A 21,294-nucleotide genomic window follows, 5' to 3' on the forward strand; every position below is an offset into this window, starting at 1 on the left:
ATTACTACTGCTTTAAGAGAAATCAATTTGCTACTTTTCATACTTGCAGGCTCAATGTTTCCTTTTCAAAATCAGAGGGGAAAGCCCAAAAGTAATGAAAGGCAGCAAACTGACTACTAAAAGCGGCAGGAATAATACTGCTTACTTTTTCATAGATTCCTTTCTCATTGCAGCTACCGCACCTCTAATAATTTGTTAAGCAACAGTTACAAGTATTTCTCTTACAACACCAACAGATCTTGTAAAGGCTTCAGTGCAAATGATTCTACTGCCTTGAAATCAAGCTATTTATAATATACCTTACACAGTATATTCCAGTGAACCAAAGGTAATCTAGAAGTTGTGAGCATGCTTCACAAGTGACATCCACAGTTGAATGTGGTGGCGATGAGGAAGAGAGAAAGGGGTTAGATTGCTCAAATTCTTGAGATAGCACTGAAGAGGGTGGCCTGAATATTTATGAAATAGTTCACTTTTTCTTGGCAAAATGCACTGTAAATTGCATACATCCCAAATAACTAGGTTTTTACACAAACACACACACACACACACATATGCGCACACATACACACACCAAATACAGGTAATGGATCAGATCTCTCACAGCAGCACTAAATTAATTCTCATGGAATCTGAAAACCAGTTTCTCTTTCAGTAATAGTTCTGAATGCATGAACAAACAAGATAACAAATCTTTGAGACTTTCAGAGTCTACTGGTGCTACCCTTCCAGCTTGAGCTCTGAAGGCCATACCTTCTAAGCAAACATGAGAGCAGAAATTTATCAGAAGAGCATTTGAGATCCTCCCCCAAATAGCATACCTGATAATAATTTGCTTATTTCAGTTCTGTAGAAAGCTACAGAAATAATTTGCAAATTAAGCTGAACATGTAGCTGCTAATTCAGGTCACAATGGGGTAGGTAACCCATATCTTTGGTCTGATATGCTCATTTTCAGGGTGGTATGTCCCACTACAATAGATGCCTGTTTAGGAATGACAGTAGTACCATCTTGCATGTTTACTCTCTAAGTTAGGATTTATATGGCCATGTCACCTCCACACATAAAGCCAACTCTTGCATTCATATAGACTGCACAGTCTATATGAAACACCTGAAAGGATCCAACATAAATTCATGACTTGCTCTACCAGGAAAGCACTCCTGATTGATCTATTTTTGAAGGAAGCAACAGCTCAATAAACTTGATATGAGGCATTAATATCTGCAATTGCCTTTCAAAGTTACTGTTAAGATTAAATTTCTTTTCTGAAAAAAACAAATGAAAAATGGGAAGAGATACAGCAAAAAAACACACATTTAACCACCTGAAAGACATCCTGGTCAAAGATCTCAACAGAAAGGGGGAGGGGGCAGAAAAAGAATCAGCCACCTCCAGACATGAAGACATGATCAGTTTTCTTGTTTATAAACTGTTTTAACAAAACTAATAGAGCTTATGTAGCAGCCTTTTCTGTCCCACTTGACTAATCCCTGAAGTTTCATAAGTGTAATGAAACAGGTTGTCCAAGATGTTATAAATACCAAGATGCCCTGGAACACTGCGCAATGCCATTTGAAAATAAGATTTCTCAACCTGGCTTCTACAAATCAATGAAATATTCAAATATAAACTTGTTGAGAGCTTGTGGATCAGAGACCTTACTTAAAAAAAATAGCACTTCACCAAATACTACCTGATAAGATGTCTTAGGGAATACACATTATGAGATATAGCCAATGCTAGTCCTACAAAGAATAGACTCATTGAAATTAATCAATAGGACAAAATTAGGTCAATTTTAATGGGTCTACTTTGATTAGGGAGGCAGTGGAAGACAGGAGTGCCTGGTGTGCTCTGGTCCAGAGGGTCATGAAGAGTCGGACATGACTAAACAACTAAACAACAACAAACAACTTTAAATAGGACTTGATGCTCCATGTGGGAAAACAACTTGATGCTCCATGTGGGAATAAGATGAAAAGGTCTGTACAAAAAATGCCAAAGACATTCCAAAGGGGTATAAGAGTATCCTGAAAGTTAGTACATAGAAACAAAAGAGATGGGCCTTAAAGTGACAAGCCAAACACTAGCCACCTGAACACCAAGCACAGAGTAAATACAATCCAAATTTCTCTTCTGTGGGTTAATTGTCATTAGTAAGTGATGTCACAATGATTTCAGTGGGTCTACTTTAAACATGACCAAGTCTGGATCCTACCCGTATTGTCCAACAACCTTTCCTTTACCTAATGTCTCAGAGTGAAGTAAAAATCACTTCAGGGTGGCTAGTTCAACCTTGACATTCTAGTAGATCTGAGTAACTGTGTGGGCTAGTAGACAATCTGTACTTTGTGCCATGCTTTACATTTGTTCTTATGTGAAGATATGTAAACACCTAGTAATTGAGTTAAGGGTTCATTCCCCAGTGTTCTGTATAAAATAATACTCTGTCATGAGTCTATGGAGGTGTCATGGAGGAGGTGGTCAGAACCTGAGGAGGAATGGTAAGGGCTCAGGGAATTGGAACTGGATGACCCCAGGGAGCAGTTTGGGATAGAGGAGTTGAGATCAGGATCTCAAGAAGCATCAGAGTCCAAGGTAGGGATCAGCAGTTTGGGGAAAGGAGAACTGGATTCTGGGGAGGACCAGTTGGGTTGGTAGTGAAAGTTTCCACACTTACAATGTCAAACTCTCCCAGTGAAAATGTGGAGGAGCCACCTCCAGTGTTTCCTCCTGCCTATATGGGGCCTTTCTGTACTGGAGAGGCAAATGAGAGTAAGTCAGATTACTGACTGGGCAAGAAAATGACAGCTCCAGCACTTGCAGGTTCAACTCACTTGAAGAAGTGCCTGCTTGCTTGCCCAATCTCAAGATCCTGGCTACTTGCTATACAAACAGCATGTGCCAAAAGCTGTGCCTGCCCCATCTTTCAAAAAGACGAGGCAGTTGGCTTGTCATTTGTTAGATATATGTCTTAACTTGTGCACAGCCATTTATCTGTATCTCTTGCGTACCTGCTGTACCTTGTAGCCTATGCCTTGCCAATGAACTGATCTGATCTGGACATTAAAGACTTTCACAGAAACTGAACTGGGAGAGTTAATTGTCCAGCAGTGAAAGTCAAGGCATACCTTATGATTTCTATCTTCCAAATTCTTGCTCTATAAGCTTACACATAAGCCTTGTAGTTATAACTTCTCTCCACACCTTTAAAGTAAACACCAGCCACATATTTATCCTTGCACTACCCAAAGAGTGGCATTTATGTTAGTGTGAAAAATGCATTACTGCCACACCATTCTTCTGCTGAACACTGAGCATGAAAACATGGCCGCAATGAGACAAAACATATTATCTAGCAGTCCACTAATTTTGGCTTAGAACCCAGCCAACATTTTTGTTCATCAGTGACCCTGCCGCTCCTCCATGTTATCCAGTACACAGAAAATACACAAAAATGAAGCAGCAAACTTTTCAGTTCATCCCCACCAAAACCCTCAAAATCAGAAGCAGTAGATGCCTCTTCCACTGTTTCTGATCTTCCTAACTATCTAGTATGAACTAACTGTCTCATCTCACACTCAACATTAGAAGGTAAAACAGTAGAAAAGACTCACACGGCTTCTAATTTTCTCCAAAGCACAGCAGAAAACAAGAGATGAAACCCTGCCCTTTCACAGTTTTAGTTTTTTTTAAAAAGGTATCCCACCGAACAGCCTATTCAGGCTCTTGTGCACATTCCTGAGAAACTTGGGAAAGGGAGGGCTAGTTCCTCCCACCTCACTCAAAGTGAAACCAACACCTCCCCTTTTCAGAGTCCTCTTCACATGCACACAATTACCTAAATTGTCTGGTTTACTACAGTTTGTTTTAATAGTATCACTCGCTTTAGTCTTTAAGGCACCAAATTTATGGCTGGTATTGACAACCATCTTTGTGGGCCTCTGATTTTATGTATTAAACATATACAGCTATTAAGGAATAAACTTGGGGGGGGGTAATAGAAATTGGACCTGTAACAAATGTGGCAGTGTACCCTCATCACCTAGCAGAAGTGCTGTTCAAAGTTCCAGCCTGTCAGCCATGCACTCATCCAGGATACCATATTATTATTATACTATACAGTGGTACCTCGGGTTAAGAACTTAATTTGTTCTGGTGGTCCATTCTTAACCTGAAACTGTTCTTAATCTGAGGTACCACTTTAGCTAATGGGGCCTCCTGCTGCTGCCGCGCCACCGGAGCACGATTTCTGTTCTCATCCTGAAGCAAAGTTCTTAACCCGAGGTACTATTTCTGGGTTAGTAGAGTCTGCAACCTGAAGCGTCTGTAACCCAAGGTACCACTGTATTATTAGAGACTCAAGCAGGGCATTCCACTCCCTCAACCCCAGCTTTGTTTTCTTTTCCAACTGACAGTCAACATTCCATTGTTACAGAACTCAATCCTTACTGGGCTGTTTTGGGGAAAGGGATCAACTGTCCCCTTATGTCTCTCCAGAAAACATGTTTGTACTTCTGCATGTCCTGAAGTTCCCCTGAGCATGCCAGTAACTCCCCATTTGTTTCTTAATGATCCCACTGGCATTCACTACTTGGGTTCCCTAGTAGGAATAATCTCTCTCACTATTGCATAATGTCTGCTTGCTCTCATCAGCACACTACATTCTGTTCAAATGGTAAAATTTGAAACTCGTATAAAGATATTGGAACAGAGATAACACAACTAGTGCAGCACCTCAAGAAGCAAACATTTATTGGCCATAGTGAACACTTTCCAAGAGAATAATACCAACCCACATTCAGTGTTCAAAACTCCCATTGTTCTAGGCGCATTTTGCAACAGGGAATTACATTAGGGAGAGCAGTTCTTTAGCTCTGGGCATAGTTCCACGCCTAAGATTTCAGATTATAACTGCAGAGTGGAAGGAAAGGAAGACCTTTTTCTGCCTCCCCACTTTCAGCTACTCTCTGAAGACTGGAGAAGAGACCCTCCTAAGAATATTGGGGGGGGGCAGGGGAAGGACTAGGCCATGTGAAAAATGAACATAATATTTTAGCTGCAACTAAATTACAGTGGTACCTCTGGTTAAGAACTTAATTTGTTCTGGAGGTCCATTCTTAACCTGAAACTGTTCTTAACCTGAGACACCACTTTAGCTAATGGGGCCTCCCGCTGCCGCTGCGCCGCCGGAGCACGATTTCTGTTCTCATCCTGAAGCAAAGTTCTTAACCCGAGGTACTATTTCTGGGTCAGCGGAGTCTGTAACCTGAAGTGTCTGTAACCTGAAGCATCTGTAACCCAAGGTACCACTGTATATGGCTGCAACAACTGAACATCTAGGCATGCTTTTTTATAACAAAAATACAAAGCTGAAAATGAATGTTTTCTGCTTTATATTCTTGTTATAAAAAAGGATGCCTAGACGTTCAGTTGTTGTAGCCATAGCCTAGTTTTAAGGTGCCATTTAGCTCCTAGCTTTCATATCTCAGTTTCTAACACTGCTCACATTATAAAGGGCTTATAATGAACCTACTCTCAGCAGTCAGAAGCATCATAGCCAGACACCAGAGAGAAGTGTCATGAGTGAACATGGACCAGTGGTACCAAATTGTATGGGAAACAGCCTTACTAGAAAAGCTAACCAACAGACTGAAACTAGCACAGGGACAAATAGAAGAGGTATGGCTCCCCTTTATTACATACACAGTCCAACAAGACAACAAGAACCCACTGACAGCATATGACTCAATCTTTCTTTGGCGATCACTCGTAGCCAAGTAAGATTGTCGGCCATGAACACAGTCTTAACAGTGAGTCTGTGGGGGAGGGAGATTGTTGGGTTAAGTCAGCCATATTGTTTCATATTTCCATATGAATCAATATGGCTAACTTGACCCAACAATCTCCTCCCCTTCCCCATGCAAACAAATCTCACTGCAGTCAACTAAAAACAACTAAATGATGCCCTGTCAACTAAATGATGCCCTGGGCCCCATCCAATCTCTTACTACTGAGGAAATATAATAAATGAATAGACGGAGAACCTATCAAAATGAAGCTGACATAAAACCCCCACATATGAACCAAGGATTATCACCCCTCCTTCTGCCCCAACTTTATGCTGTATACAACATTAGCATCTCACTTTAAATGTAAAAAAAGATTCTACAACCCAAAAAAGAGACGAGGCATGTACTATTAAAGAAAATCTTTAACAAAAAAAATTTTTTTTTTAAAAAAAGGAAAGAAACAAGCATTTCTCTAGTACACTTACTTAGAGGTAAGCCTCAGTAAACTCAAAGGACACATACTTCCAAGAAAAAGGTATTTAAGAACTGAGTGAAAATGATCAATCCCTAAATTTGGCCACAGACCTTCCTCGGTGTTAAGGTGGCATAAAACTGGTCAATGTGAAGTTTCTCTCTTGCATAGGAACCGTTCAGGATCTCTTTACAATACACTTATGTCATTCTTGCTATATCATACAGTATTCTACAAAACTTGGGCAAACTACAGACTGGTACATCCTGATAAATATATCTATATTGCATTCAAGCATTATTACTTCTTCCAAGTACTCATCCCTCTTTCCTATTACACCATATACAAGCATGGTTTATGCCTTCATTTTTATAGGAGGAAAGCGCTGTAACTTAATTAACAAGCCAATCCCATGAGCCTATCTGCATCTACCAGCTTTGCATTTTTATCTCTTTCACCGCACTCCATGGCTAAACTCCTGGAAGAAGACTAACACTGGAATCCTATACATATCTAGTAAGAAGCAAGTCCTACTGAGTTCAGTGGGATTTTCTCCCAGGTAAGCAAATACAGGATTGCAGCCTCACTGAAAGCCCCATAAAGATAAAGGTAAAGGTACCCCTGACCGTTAGGTCCAGTCACGGACAACTCTGGAGTTGCGTGCTCATCTCACTCTATAGGCCGAGGGAGCCGAATTTTGTCTGCAGAGTTATGTGACCAGAATGACTAAGCCGCTTCTGGCAAACCAGAGCAGCACACAGAAATGCCGTTTACCTTCCCGCTGGAGCGGTACCTATTTATCTCCTTGCACTTTGACGTGCTTTCAAACTGCTAGGAGGGTAGGAGCTGGGACCAAACAACAGGAGCTAACCCCGTCGTGGGGATTCAAACCGTCGACCTTCTGATCGGCAAGCCCTAGGCTCTGTGGTTTAAACCACAGCGCCACCCGCATCCCACTGAAAGCCCCCATAGCCCCTCCCATTTTGGGAGCCATATGTGCTTTCCAATTCCTGAAATGGCAGAACTTGCTCTGGAGAACTTTGTGTACTCACTGTAGAGCAGTTTGTGTCACTTCAGGAACTAGAAAATTATTCCACGCTCAAGAAGTTACCGTGACAACATCCACTAAGTTCCTGCTCCCATGTTATGGCTGCTTTTATGAACTCAGTGCATCTAGCAACACACTAATAAAACATTAATTATTGTGACAAATGACCGCAACAGCTCTCGGTGAAACACACAAAACAAGGCAGATAAAAGTCACTCTCTGGGGAAGCATTTTTCTGTCAGTGGAAACATAAGATGACACCAATAGTTGCAGCTAATTAGAAGAAAATGCAGCATGTCAAGAAGAGTCTCTTTTCAAGACAAAGAGACTGAGTAAATTTGTACTGCCCATTGTCCCAGAAAACCTGAAGCTAAAGCTACACATGGCAGTTTCCAACTACAGTATGTTGTGTTATCATTGAGAGGGCACTTTCTTGGCAAAGTTAAGCAATTCTCCCCTTTCACTTCAATGGAATAGAGTTAAGCACATGCTTGACTCTCCTATGAAAATTAATAAAACTTAAGCATTTTAGCTCTGGCTATCTTGTGCTCAAAATGTATAACTATATTTTTATATAAAACATAAAGTCTTGACACCTTAAGTCTTAATCTTCAGATTCCTCAACTATTAAATAAATACATATATTCAAGGATGGCTAGTACCCCAGTTTTAAACATTTATGCAAACTTTTTTAAAAAAGAAATGTCATCTTTTTTTTCTTTGAAGCTTTGAGCTCCATCATTAAACAAAAACAAAAACCTAGTTTCCCTACTCAAAGTAGGTTCAATCTAAATATTGATAAGTTAAGACTTGTGAACTGATTCAGGCTACAATCCTATGCACACTTAACTAGAGATGAACCTCAATAAACTAATGGCCTTTATTTCTGAGGAAATATGTTTAGAATTCCCCTGCACATAAGTCTCTTTCCTTATGGTTCTACAAAGTCTAAAGTAGTTTCTGTAGCAGTCAGTAATGTCAAAGTAGAGTAGCAAAAGTTAAAGATCAACAAATAATCCAGAACAAGAAAAGTATATTGAAAAGTTGATATGAGTGTTTGGGCCAGGAAGGCATATTTAATTCCTTTAATGCTATCACCTAAATTGCATAAAGAAATTAAACAGATTTACAAATGTTTGGGCCCAACATTTAGTTAAAATGCCCTGTAAGTTAGTACTATAATCAAATTCAGACACATTTATTCAGGTTTAAAACCTTCTCCTATTTTTTTCTTTACATGCTAATGTAACAAAGATCCACCAGAATGACAGTGCAGCCCAGGGCAGAGTTTGATCAGCCTTTTATAATTACAAGTGAACTTGCATAAAGATAAAAATGTCAACGGACTTACATGCTCTCTCTCTGCTGCTGCTCCCAGTTGAAATTGAAAGAATAGTCAAATGTCATTGGCACATCCTTAAAGACATTCCTGGGTGTGTTGTGATTCCCTGTTTTGCCAAACGACGCACTAGGTCACTGAGGGACATGTTGGTACACACAGGTTTAAAACCTACACTTACACAACGGACCTTAATGTCATTGGCACATCCTTAAAGATATTCCTGGGTGTGTTGTGATTCCGTTTTGCCAAACGACGCACTAGGTCACTGAGGGACATGTTGGTACACACAGGTTTAAAACCTACACTTACACAACGGACCTTAACCAACTCTCCACGATGTTTTTTTAGATGTGGTCATTACACCTCATGTAAATATGCATTGCAGGTGAAAGAGTTTTCTAATAAAGAAGGCTTTAAGTTTGTTTTGCAATCATTTGCCACGTGCGCCACTTCACGCGTAATTTACGTGATTATGTGCAGTTGTGGGTTATTGTATGTAGGACCCGCCATTAGACCCATCAGGGTCAGGATATCTGAGCATCGTTCCAGAATCAGAAACGGTGTTGTTGACGTGCCTTTGGTACAACACTTTACTCAAGCGTCACATTCTGATGAGGATCTAACATTTTTTGCCATCTTGGCACATCAGGGACCTATAGATTAGAACAAGCTAAAAAGATTATTTTGCAGAAAGAAACGAGATTTATTTTTCTACTCAACACTTTACATCCTTCAGGCTTGAATACAGAATTAGATTACAGCTGTTTTTTATGAGTTATTACATGGTTAACATCTTAAAGGAATATTATCAATTTCTTTAAAAAGTTATTTGTGGTTTTTAGTTAAAATATGGTCTCTTTGAGAAGCATTTATAGAAATTATAGCCACCTGTGGTTGTAGCCAATATTGCCTCTCTCTATATAAAGAGGCATTAGGTTAAAGATCATGATGACTGAATCCATTATGTTCCATGTTTCTGATATACAAGAATACGGTATGTAAATTTATTGTTTAGTATGCGTGTTATGTTACTTGGTTTTGTATAAAATTACATCACATTATGTTCGTTTATATAATCCAGAGTATGCACAGTTGACGAAGCCCGGTTGGGCGAAACAAGGAATTATCATGGAATTCTTGTCTTATTTTCGGCATGTGCCATTCTTCCAGTTTTTCTTCTGATACCTACATACAAGGAATGCTAGAATTCTTAAGCATCTTCACGTGGAACACCAGAAGATTGGTATAAGAATTCCACACTGTGGATACTGCCAATATAAGAACTGAATAGATTGTATTCCCTGATCTATCTGATGGACTCTAATTTCTCATGTTTTGTTTATATAATACGTTGGTCTATAGAACCAGGGACGCAGGTGGCGCTGTGGGTTAAAGCCTCAGCGCCTAGGGCTTGCCGATCGAAAGGTCGGCGGTTCGAATCCCTGCGGCGGGGTGCGCTCCCGCTGCTCGGTCCCAGCGCCTGCCAACCTAGCAGTTCGAAAGCACCTCCGGGTGCAAGTAGATAAATAGGGACCGCTTACCAGCGGGAAGGTAAACGGCGTTTCCGTGTGCGGCTCTGGCTTGCCAGAGCAGCGATGTCATGCTGGCCACGTGACCCGGAAGTGTCTCCGGACAGCACTGGCCCCTGGCCTCTTAAGTGAGATGGGCGCACAACCCCAGAGTCTGTCAAGACTGGCCCGTACGGGCAGGGGTACCTTTACCTTTACCTTTATAGAACCATATATTTTGATATATGTTGAATCACATTTAAAAAGAATTTCTATAGTTACATACAGCCTGTTACGTTGTCTGTGTTATCAGCTGCTCCCAGTTCGCCACCACAAGCAGAACTGAATGAATGGAACTACATTTCTTGGACACTATTATCTCCCTAATCCTGTAAAGCAGGGGTAGCACCTCTGGTGTGTTGATATTTTCACCCCTCCCATTGACAGACTCTCCTGATCTGATGTTTTGAAAAAGGAGGGGGCGGAAACTGCTCTTCTACTCTTCTGCTACTGACTGACTGCTTGACTCTGTGTGTGGAGAGAGTCTCATCTATGTAGATGGCTGAGTGGGAGATGTAACACTCATGTAAGCCAATAGTTCGTTAGTTTGTAGTAGCTATTAGAAATAAAAGGAGTTATACTTCACAGCTAGCTTCCGCGTTATTTATACTCTGCATGAGTCTGGTGCTCACAATGCACAGTTGTGGGTCCAATGCACTGGGACCTGCATTCCAGGATTGGAAGGTCTCTGAAAGTGCTCCAGTCGCCTAGCCCAGTCAGGTCAGAACCAGTTATTGGGCCCATTCGCTGACATCGGTTGAAAGGCGTACTGACATGGAGTTCATGATGTGCTCCTTCTGAGGTAGTTTGTCCACCTTTAGTCCCCACCCCGCACTCAGCTCTCACCTGTGGCTCCTAGATGTTGAATGGTCTCTTTAAATGTGAATGTTCATTATTGTTCCACAAGATGTGTATGTCTTTAAGGGCCAGAGCAAATAACGAGACCCAGTTTTACAGCTGTGAAACAGTATAGCAGGTGCTGCTAAGTTGTGTTAATTAAGCTGTGTCAGCAATTGGGTATAGTATATAAAGAGCAGCACCTAGCTCGCTCAGTACCCTGGGGGATGGGTTGGTGGTTGGGTCATGCTTGTGGATATATTTAGCGTAAAAGGAGTTTTTGTTATTAAAACCTTGATAAAGTTATTTTTGAGTTCCTTGTAATGCGTGGTCTCCCCAGCAAGCTTTCTGCTGTGCAACTAAACTGCAAATAGCCAACACTAGAAGGTGTCAGCATGCAACAGTGGTCACATGCCAGGATCAGCTTCAACTGGCCGGGTAAACCAGGTGAGGGTAGCCAATGGGTCTCAAACCCTCAATGAGTTACGGACTTCCCCCGCATGTGTAGACAGGCTCAAGTGGATTGAGCAGATGAGACAAATAGTGGGTCCAACAGTCATGATGGTGGTTTCTGCACATGCTGCAGAGGGAAGTGACGGGCAGATGGGGCTCAACAACATAGGAAGGTAGCTCTAATCCTAAATCTCCTCTGCGTTGCGGGATATCTTCAGGAGAAGAAAAGGCTAAGGAGTACACCCAACACAAATCTGGAGTGGAGTCTCTAAGACAGTTGGATGGTGCCTTGCATGCCTCTTTCCAGCAACTCCTGCAGCAAAGTTGGTGCCATACATATGGCTCTGCTTTTCTTTGAACCACATCAGCAAGGCTGAGAGGAGTCTTGTCATCTGGGCAGTCCAGAACCTCCACACACACTGCCCAGGCATGTGCTCTGGGGAGGTCACTTTAGTGCAGCTAAAATAGCAGTTCAACTTCACCCAAAAAGGTGCATTCTATTGCCTTTCGAGGCAAATGGATAGCAATAACGACAACCTACACTTACTCCACCTGTAGCAAGAAGGAATTGTTGAGCCTCAAGCCCATTCCCAAATTTTCCTCAGGGCAAACCTCCTGAACAAGCAATGTTCCACATCAGCATTTTTGGAAAGCTTGTTTCCTAGGATACTTAAAGAACTCTAACAGTTTGAGCAGATCAATACATATATTCATAAGTTTTCTCCTTACAGCTCTGATAAAAAAACATCAAAATGTAGCTTTTCAACTCCAAATGACAGCTTCTCTTCCTATAAGAACTGATTTATTGAATTAGGTTACCAACTGCTTTCATCTAACAGCCTTCCCCAACCTGGTGCCCTCTGGAACTCTGGCCAGCACAGCCATACAATAAAATGGAATATGCACAAGGTACAATTGTAAATCAAATGTTCAATTCTTTCAATTCAATATATAGGCTGTGACAATACCAAAAGCAGCATGGTTAAACCAAAAGATACAGTTCTAGTTGATAAGTAAACCTTTTTCCTTCTCTGAACTGTTGCCCATATAACAATAATGTATTCTGCATCCAAAAAGTGCCTTGAGAAACTACACTAAATGAGCAAAAGCCTGTAAACAAGCAAAATACCTTGTTGTCTACATAAGCAACAGAAAAAAGGTTTAAAATCTAAGATGCCAGTTGGAAACAGAGACAAAGGATACAGCTACATTTCTTGTGAAACATTCTATCATTAATATTTGAAAACATTCTAAACCTTTCATCAAGTACAGTATAGTTCTGTGATTTCCAGTTTCATGGTGTGTTTTTTTAAAAAAAAAAACCTGAAAGATTATGTTCTGGACTACTGATGCAGACTATTATGTTTCACCACCACTGCTGTACATACAACTATCTGATATGAAGCAGCAAACAGGAATAACGCAATCCATAAAATTAATCATTCTTCCAGGTTTCAAGCACTGGGAGACACTGTAATGCTTCGTGTAAATTTGTGGGGGCTGGGGAAAGCACCCATTCTCCAAATATGTAATGAGATTTGAATACAGTACTAGTATTAAAATCAATTTCAAATACAAAACAGACCCAGACTGGAATAAAAATATCCACTTAAAAAGCTTGTTGAAAAAGGAAAGTCTTCAATAGGCACCAAGACAACAGCTGTCTGATGTGCAGTGGGAGGAAGCTCTAAAAGGCCACCTGCTGTCACAATAAACAAGATTCCTACTTCATACAGAATGGACCTCTTGATGAGATGGTATCTGCAGGGTGCCCTCTCCTGCAGAGGACAATGATCAGCTGGGTATATAAGGGGTGAGACAATCTTTTAGGTATTCTGGTCCCAAGCTACAAAGGACTTTGTACACCAGTACCAGAACCTTAAACTTAGCCTACTAGCTAACTGGCAGCAAGTGTAGCATTTTCAGCAGTAGAATAACATTATGGCAGTGACTGATCATTGGGCAGCCTACGTTAATGCATTCTACACAAGCTGTAGCATCTGAGCCCACAGAGAGTGCATTGTAGTAATCCAACATTAAGTTTACCACAGACAATCGAGCTATCCTGGTCCAGAAACAGTTGCAGCTATCTTTCCTGCCAAAGCTAGAAAAAGGCATTCCTAGCTACTGAAGTCACCTAAACTTCTAGTCAGAGAGATGGATCCAGGAGCAACCCAACTATGAGCACGCTCCTTCAGGGGGAGTACAACCCCATACAAAACAGGAAATTTCTCATTCTCCCTGTAATCCCCTGAAAAGCTGCTCTACAAGTTGAGGGATCCTCCAGAACAACATGTGAAGTGGTGCTTGGGTATGCAGGAGTGAGAAGGGGAAACTGGCAAAAAATCATTTCCCCTTCCTCTGGTGGGAGGCACCAATTGATCAGAGACCATTCTGTTCACAGAAGGGCATGTCTGGATCCAATCCATTATGATTTGATTGGGGGTTTTTTAATCACATGTTTCCATATGACCAATCATACTGAAGGGGTGGGGAAACTATTTTGGTTGAGATGTTACCCACACATGCCAATCTTATAAGAGGGTTTTTTTCCCCCCTGAATGAGAAAGAAGGGGAAATGTCTCTTCTAAAGCAATTTCTGCCACCCATGGTTTTAATGTACCTGCATTAAGAACAAACAATGGCTGTGCACCATTTCAACTGATAAAGTGTGGTCTTTTTTTAAAATCAACTAACTAAATATTGAACCCTAATTATTCTGCTTCATTAACTTTTTTACACAATGTGTACAAATTTTGACATCAGCTTGCAGTTAACCTGTGTACTCAAAATTCAAAACAACTGCCCTGAGACGTTTTATATTCATTTGCCTTTGAACATTTCTAGCAAAAACAGAGGGGGGGAGTGAAGGGAGAATCACACCCTTTTAAAAAGCCTCTTCTTCATACCTTTCACTATGCAAACACAACTAAATTATCTACTAGTTCATTTAAAGCAGCCTGGACAGGCTAATTGACTTAACAGTACTGTATTTACAATAAGGAAGAGGAAAGATTTCAGAAGTTCTGCCAAAATTTCTAGCTCTGGAAAACAGAGATGTTACCCAGAAAGATTACACCAGTTGGATACAATATTGGATACAACACTTGGCCACAAATTACAACCTGGGAAATCCAACATGACCACCAATCTGTCTTTATGCATTTTTCTACTTTGGGGAAACTTGCTATGAACCCAGTTTACCTTTGTATGGTTTGTTTAGGTTTATTTCACTGTACCTACATAATGGATTTGCTTTGTTTTAGTTATAGTGCAATAAATTTCCCAAGAGATATATAGGTCAAAGTTTCAGAAGTCTAATGTTTGACATTCTCACATTATGATCAATTTAAGCTATGATTAATTAACAATTAACTCTTAATCATTATAGTTCAGATATCGTATTTTTCGCCCTATAGGACACACTTTTTCCCCTCCAAAAATGAAGGGGAAATGTGTGTGCGTCCTATGGGGCGAATGCAGGCTTTCGCTGAAGCCTGGAGAGCGAGAGGGGTCGGTGCGCACCGACCCCTCTCACTCTCCAGGCTTCAGGAAGCTATCCGCAAGCCGTGGGAGAGCTGCACGAAGTCGCACAGCTCTCCCACGGCTTGCAGAGAGCTGCCTGCACCCCGAAGCCTGGGGCACGCTGAGCTCAGCGCCCCCCAGGCTTCGGGCTTCCCACGGCTTGCGGAGAGCTGCCTGTTCTGGGGGCTGGGGTTGGGGGAAGCTCGGGCTTCCCCCGCCCCAGCCCCGTGCCTGGGGGGGGGGAATAATTTTTTTTCTTTATTTTCCCCCCAAAAAACTAGGTGCGCCCTATGGGGCGAAAAATACGGTACTTGTCAAGCACTGATATTTAAAAAGAGGAATATTTTCAACAAAAGCACCAAAACATTACCTAATTCATTTGTCAGGTCAATTCAAGCTTGGGTCAGTAGTCTTATCAACTACCTTAAAATGTTAAAGACACTAATAATTGTGTAATGGTCTTCTACCAAGTAGAGAATCACCTACGTACATCAGTTGCTGAAATAATAAATTCAACAGATGGTAATTCAAATATATTAAAAGTTTTTTCCTCATCTCATCACGATCCCCAATGAATAATCAAATTTCCTTGGTTTCCTAATTGTGTGAACACTAGTACAGTTACTTCCACCTATTTGCAATAATATAAAGTTGATGGGGTAAAATGGCCTCTTGGGTCCCAAAACAGAAGCACATTGGTCAAGTTTACATCATCATTCCAGACTACATAAGTGTCTCTCTCCTTACAGGATCCTGCTCTCTTCCCTTCCCTCCAGGCCTTTGTCCTGGCTTATTTTCCTGCTTTGGTAACTTGACGTTAAGCCAGAATTCCCTGTTTCAAACAAATGGAAGGCTCTGGATTGATACAAGCCAGAATCTTCTCACCAAAGCTAGAGAACAAAGGAAGGAGGCAAAGGCAGAGAGGCCTAATTCTCATTCTCAACTTTATAAACTAGTAACAGCTGGGTAAGAATACAAGTTCTTGCCCACTAGATAATACTGCTCAAAAATTAAACAGCCTAGTTAATACAAAGGACATGTGTAATACGAATCTTACCTGTCAAATTAAATTTCACTGTAACATTGATTATATGATGGACTTGTAGACAGTCATTTGTACTGAAAAACTTCACACCTTTCGCTCAAGCTGTGAGTACCTAAAAATAAAAAATATTAGTATAATTTTAAAATGGTATTAGAGATGGCATTTCCCCCCACTACAAAGCCAAAGTTATTTGAGGCTGTTTACCTGCTCTTAAGGTGGTAATGGCAATTTCCTAGCCACAGAAGTGGGCCAGGAGACAGTTTCAGTATTTGCCCCTTCCAATGAGCTCTTATTTACAAATAATGTATGTTGCATAGATGAACTGACTGACAGTGCTGAAGGGCAATCAAGAATTACCACTTCCTCACTAGAACTTTGCCTAACTGTAAGCCCACTGGGTACCTGCATGCCCCAATTCCTTCATCCTAATTTGATCTTCCAAATTCTGGAATTACTACAACATAACAGTACCTATGGAAACTTCCTCACTGTGGTTTCTTGACACAGGAAGGCTTAACAGTGCAAGCTTTTAGAATCTGTGTTTCACTCTGCCCAGTGCTTTACACAACAAAGAAAAGCTAAAAATTAAGGAAGTGATTGGGACACAGGTGGCGCTGTGGGTTAAAGCCTCAGCGCCTAGGACTTGCCGATCGAAAGGTCGGCGGTTCGTATCCCTGCGGCGGGGTGCGCTCCCGCTGCTCGGTCCCAGCGCCTGCCAACCTAGCAGTTCGAAAGCACCTCCGGGTGCAAGTAGATAAATAGGGACCGCTTACCAGCGGGAAGGTAAACGGCGTTTCCGTGTGCAGCTCTGGCTCGCCCGAGCAGCGATGCCACGCTGGCCACGTGACCCGGAAGTGTCTCCGGACAGCGCTGGCCCCTGGCCTCTTAAGTGAGATGGGCGCACAACCCCAGAGTCTGTCAAGACTGGCCCGTACGGGCAGGGGTACCTTTACCTTTACCTTTAAGGAAGTGATTGCATGCAGCTATGTCAACCAATATTTTTAACCATATCCATAAGCCCAATATGCTATATTTAGTGTCTTAATATGATTAATTATTATTTGTCTTTAAAAATGGAGCCAGAGAATAAAGCCAGCCCTCTTGTGACATCTCTTCTGCTTCTAAATGAAACCAGGCTATTGTCCAAATATAGTTAGACTGAAGTGATAACGTGAGAAAAGCAGAGTCAATTGAATGGCTGTTAAGGATTAGAAATTAAAATTTATACTGAATGCAGTATTTATATTCTGGTTCCTTACAAAACAGACACAATTGGGCTAATCCCAAATATTTCACTAAACTATCAGCAAGCATATATGCACTAACTTTTCTCCCATTGCTTCAATTCACGTAAGATTTTTTTAAGTAAAGACATAATGCAAACAACATCAAACATACTGATACAAAGGAGAGAGAAAAGGAAAACTATAATGTGGTAATCCAGACATCCAATATAGGAAAGTCAATTTGTTTACCTTTTTTTACATAATTTAAGATTCAAATTATGAATGAAAAGGGAAGTCCCCAATATGTTTCTTTGTTGTAAAAAAAAAAAGAGATACACATATATTTAAAACTTACTTTACAGACAGTGCTGAAGACTCTTCCTAACTTCAATTTTAGAATACTTGGATATCCACCATATCAAATTTCTTTCCAGGGTTGGTGTGCTCTCTGATGGCCCTTTTGCATTTATTTAAATATTTTTTTTAAAAGACTGCTGATGTGTAAAAGGTTCCAGCAACAAGAGGCTTTTTTAATGTAAGTGGAATAGCTCAAGGGCAGAGTGCCATAAATTACAGCCTGATTTGCCAACAACAGGAGGCCCTGAAAAGATGCTAATCTGCCTGCACCAAGCAAAGCTTGAGCCTAATTGGCTGCCTTCTAGAGTTGATCCCCAATCATACAACCACCAAGGAAGTACTACAGAGGGAAACATTCTAGGTCAGAGATGGAGTAACTCTGCACTGAGTGTTTTGCACACAGTGGAAAAGGCAAATGCTATATCAGACAACAACACTAGCTTACATATCTGGCTGATTTTATATCAATTATGAAAGAGCCAGGATTATTAAACTGTATATTGATGGAAACACCACTACAAATAAGTATTTGTGTCAAATCTTTCCTTCAAACAAAGTGTAGGTTCAGTATGTTGGGTTATATTTAACTAAGTTCTACACAGAGTAGACCAGGTAAAATTAAAGAACCTAAGTTAGACATGTTCATTAAGTTCCATGGGTCTAACACTTGAGTAGGACTAGCACAGAATACAACCCAATATCTGTTATTTATCATATCAGTACCGTGCCCTTTCCCAAAGGAACTCAGGGCAGTGTTGTCAGGGAACCATGTCTCTCTGTCATTTTAAACATGTCTCTAGCAGCTCGATGCAAAAAGAACTCCATTTTGTCTTTGAATGTATGATAGGCTGACTTTTAGATACCCAGGGTAAGAAATCCCTCCAGTAATATAGATTATGAAGGCATAAGACGTAAGAGCCCTAGAATATGCAGGTTCTTTCCTCTCTGCCTAGGTCTTAATGGAATCAAATCATACAGGCACATCCATTTATCAACAATCGATCTAGAGTTCAGACTTAGGAAAATCTCCAGGGAATTTCCAGGGAACTGGAAAACCTACTAGGAAACAGATTAACACCCATTAAACTTAAGAACAACCACTGTTAGAAACTCAGATAGGCTAGGGTGACTGTGGTTGATTATCAGTTAAACACCTGGTTAGTTCAGATTACAACCTTGAGCTACTCCATGTGCCCCAGGAACAACACATCAGGTATTTTTCTAAGTCTAGTATTTGGTCAGGACTACTTCCCATTCCAGGGACATGGGTGGTGCTGTGGGTTAAACCACAGAGCCTAGGACTTGCCTATCAAAAGGTCAGCAGTTCGAATCCCCGCAACGGGGTGAGCTCCCATTGTTCGGTCCCAGCTCCTGCCAACCTAGTAGTTTGAAAGCACGGCAAAGTGCAAGTAGATAAATAGGGTACCGCTCCAGCAGGAAGGTAAACGGTGTTTCCGTGCGCTGCTCTGGTTCGCCAGAAGCAGCTTAGTCATGCTGGCCACATGACCCGGAAGCTGTATGCCAGCTCTCTCGGCCAATAAAGCGAGATGAGCGCCGCAACCCCAGAGTCGTTTGCGACTGGACCTAACAGTCAGGGGTCCCTTTACCTTTACTTCCCATTCCAAAATGAAACAAGGATTGCATTCAACTTTTATTCAGAGTAGACCCATTAAAATTAGCAGCCATGGCTAACTTAGGTCAACTAACTTCAGTGTGCCTACTCTGAGTAAAAGTTAGTTGGATATGACTGCATATCCCAACCTAACATTAATCCTAACTAACTGGCATCAGCATGAAACGTCACAAAACAAGCCCTTGAAAACAACCTTACAGCGCAGATGTGCTGATGCCCTTGCAAAGATAAGAAAGATAAATTACAGTTGCATACAAGCAGCAACCCTGAAACAAATATCAGGAGGTTTTAGTGTAAGCAGGACCAATGAAAAAAGTGCAAATGAGCCAATGCATGACAATATCAGTAGAGGACACTGAACAGCAATATTAAGGTATATTCACTACTACATTTGGTGGCAAATTACAAGCATGTGGCACATACCAAAAGACACACCCCCCACTCCTTTTATACTTTTCATAATCTTGCCTCTCTGCATTATAGGAAGCGCTAAGAGTATAAAACATATATAGGGGTTCAAGATACACACCAGTTCCATCACTGTGATCAACTAACCTTCTGTTGCATTGAAATAACCCTTTTTTCCTAACCTACTTGAGACAATCTCAGGTTAATTGATTGTGGGTGAAAGGAAAGAAAGAGAATTTTTTAGAAGGCATGTAATCCAGAGAAGTCAGAGAGACACTTGTTGTAGCATAAATATGTGCATTCCTAAGGACCCAGTACTATAGTTCTAAGGCTTGTAATCTAAGCCATGCTATGATGTGGGGTGGAAAAATAGCCATTTTATAAGTTCATTAGGAAGAATGAATGGATACCAATTATAAATACAATATTAGGTTAGGTTGGCAGTAAGTTGTATTAAATGATTTTCATCTGATTATCCCTACTAAGTATGTGAGACAATAAATGTATAGCACTGTTTTGTAAATTGGAATGAGAAAAATAAAAATGGGAGGTCAATAGCAATCACTAATCCACCCCCATTTAAATTTAAACAACACAAGGTAAATACATGTTATTGTCTTTTACTTTTTTTAAGTATTTGAATAAGAATGTCTACACAATATAACATTTAACCACATTAAGTATGTTTTAATTTCCCCTTCAAATACTGTATTTCAAGTCAAACACTTGTGTTGTATTGGGACCAAAATAAAAACAGGGAATACTTTCAATGTTTTCTAAATACAAATAAAACAAACATGTTAACATGGAAAAGCAGGTAGTTTTCCAATGTAAACTGGAACTTTCTGATGACAAGAGCTGTTTGACAGAGGACAGACTACCTTAGAACATGGTGGACTCTCTGTTATTGGTGTTTTTTAAATAGACATTGGATGGCCATGAGAGATTTTCAGTTACGGTTCCTGCATTTCAAGGGGTTGGAAGAGACTCTACAATTCTATGAATCTATTATTTCCCTAAGAAATTAGTCCAGTTTTCATTTTTCAATTCAAAATTTTCAAGAAAACACCACTAAAGCCATCTTCTTGTAAAAATGAATACAACCCACTTCTGCCCAAATATGCAGTTCAGTGCTGGAAAAATCATACATATGAATGAAACACGGTGAGTACACTTCCACAGTAGCTCTTCTGCTTAATATATATATGGTTGCACATCCTTAAACTCAGGCTCGGCTAAGTATACAGATCACCCAAGATAAGCAGGCAAGTAAAACTAGCCCCATCAATAAGAAATAGGCATAATGATGGAGATACCAGAAAAAGCCTCTCTGAAGTGAGGTTTATACAGATATAAAACTTGATGAGCTTTTCAAGCAATTTGCCCGCCCGCCCCCAGCACAGATTATGCAGAAATCCTTCCATAAGGATTTAACTGCTCAAGTGTCCTTACTTTTCATTCCTCCTGATTTTAGTTATGCATACCAATTACCTTCTATTCTTTGCATATATGGTCCTTGATTATATGTAATATTTTACTGATTTATTAATTTGGGGTTGAGGAGGAAGAGTACAGAAATTTACA

At 40.7% G+C, this 21,294-nt stretch overlaps 1 protein-coding gene across 2 annotated transcripts in view; it reads right to left on the reverse strand.

Moving 5' to 3' along the window:
* OSBPL2 (oxysterol binding protein like 2) overlaps positions 1 to 21,294 on the reverse strand; it is a 67,326-nt gene that overhangs the window by 36,453 nt on the left and 9,579 nt on the right. Inside the window, exon 2 of one of the 2 annotated variants that reach the window (XM_079979578.1) lies at positions 16,099 to 16,198. The exons of the other annotated variant lie outside the window; for it this stretch is intronic. The gene's annotated coding sequence lies outside the window, so the exon portion shown is untranslated. The remainder of the gene's footprint in view (positions 1 to 16,098; positions 16,199 to 21,294) is intronic. 2 annotated transcript variants of the gene reach the window in all.

The sequence above is a fragment of the Podarcis cretensis genome (assembly GCF_951804945.1).
Source record: "Podarcis cretensis genome assembly, chromosome: 6".
Taxonomy (NCBI): Eukaryota; Metazoa; Chordata; class Lepidosauria; order Squamata; family Lacertidae; genus Podarcis; species Podarcis cretensis.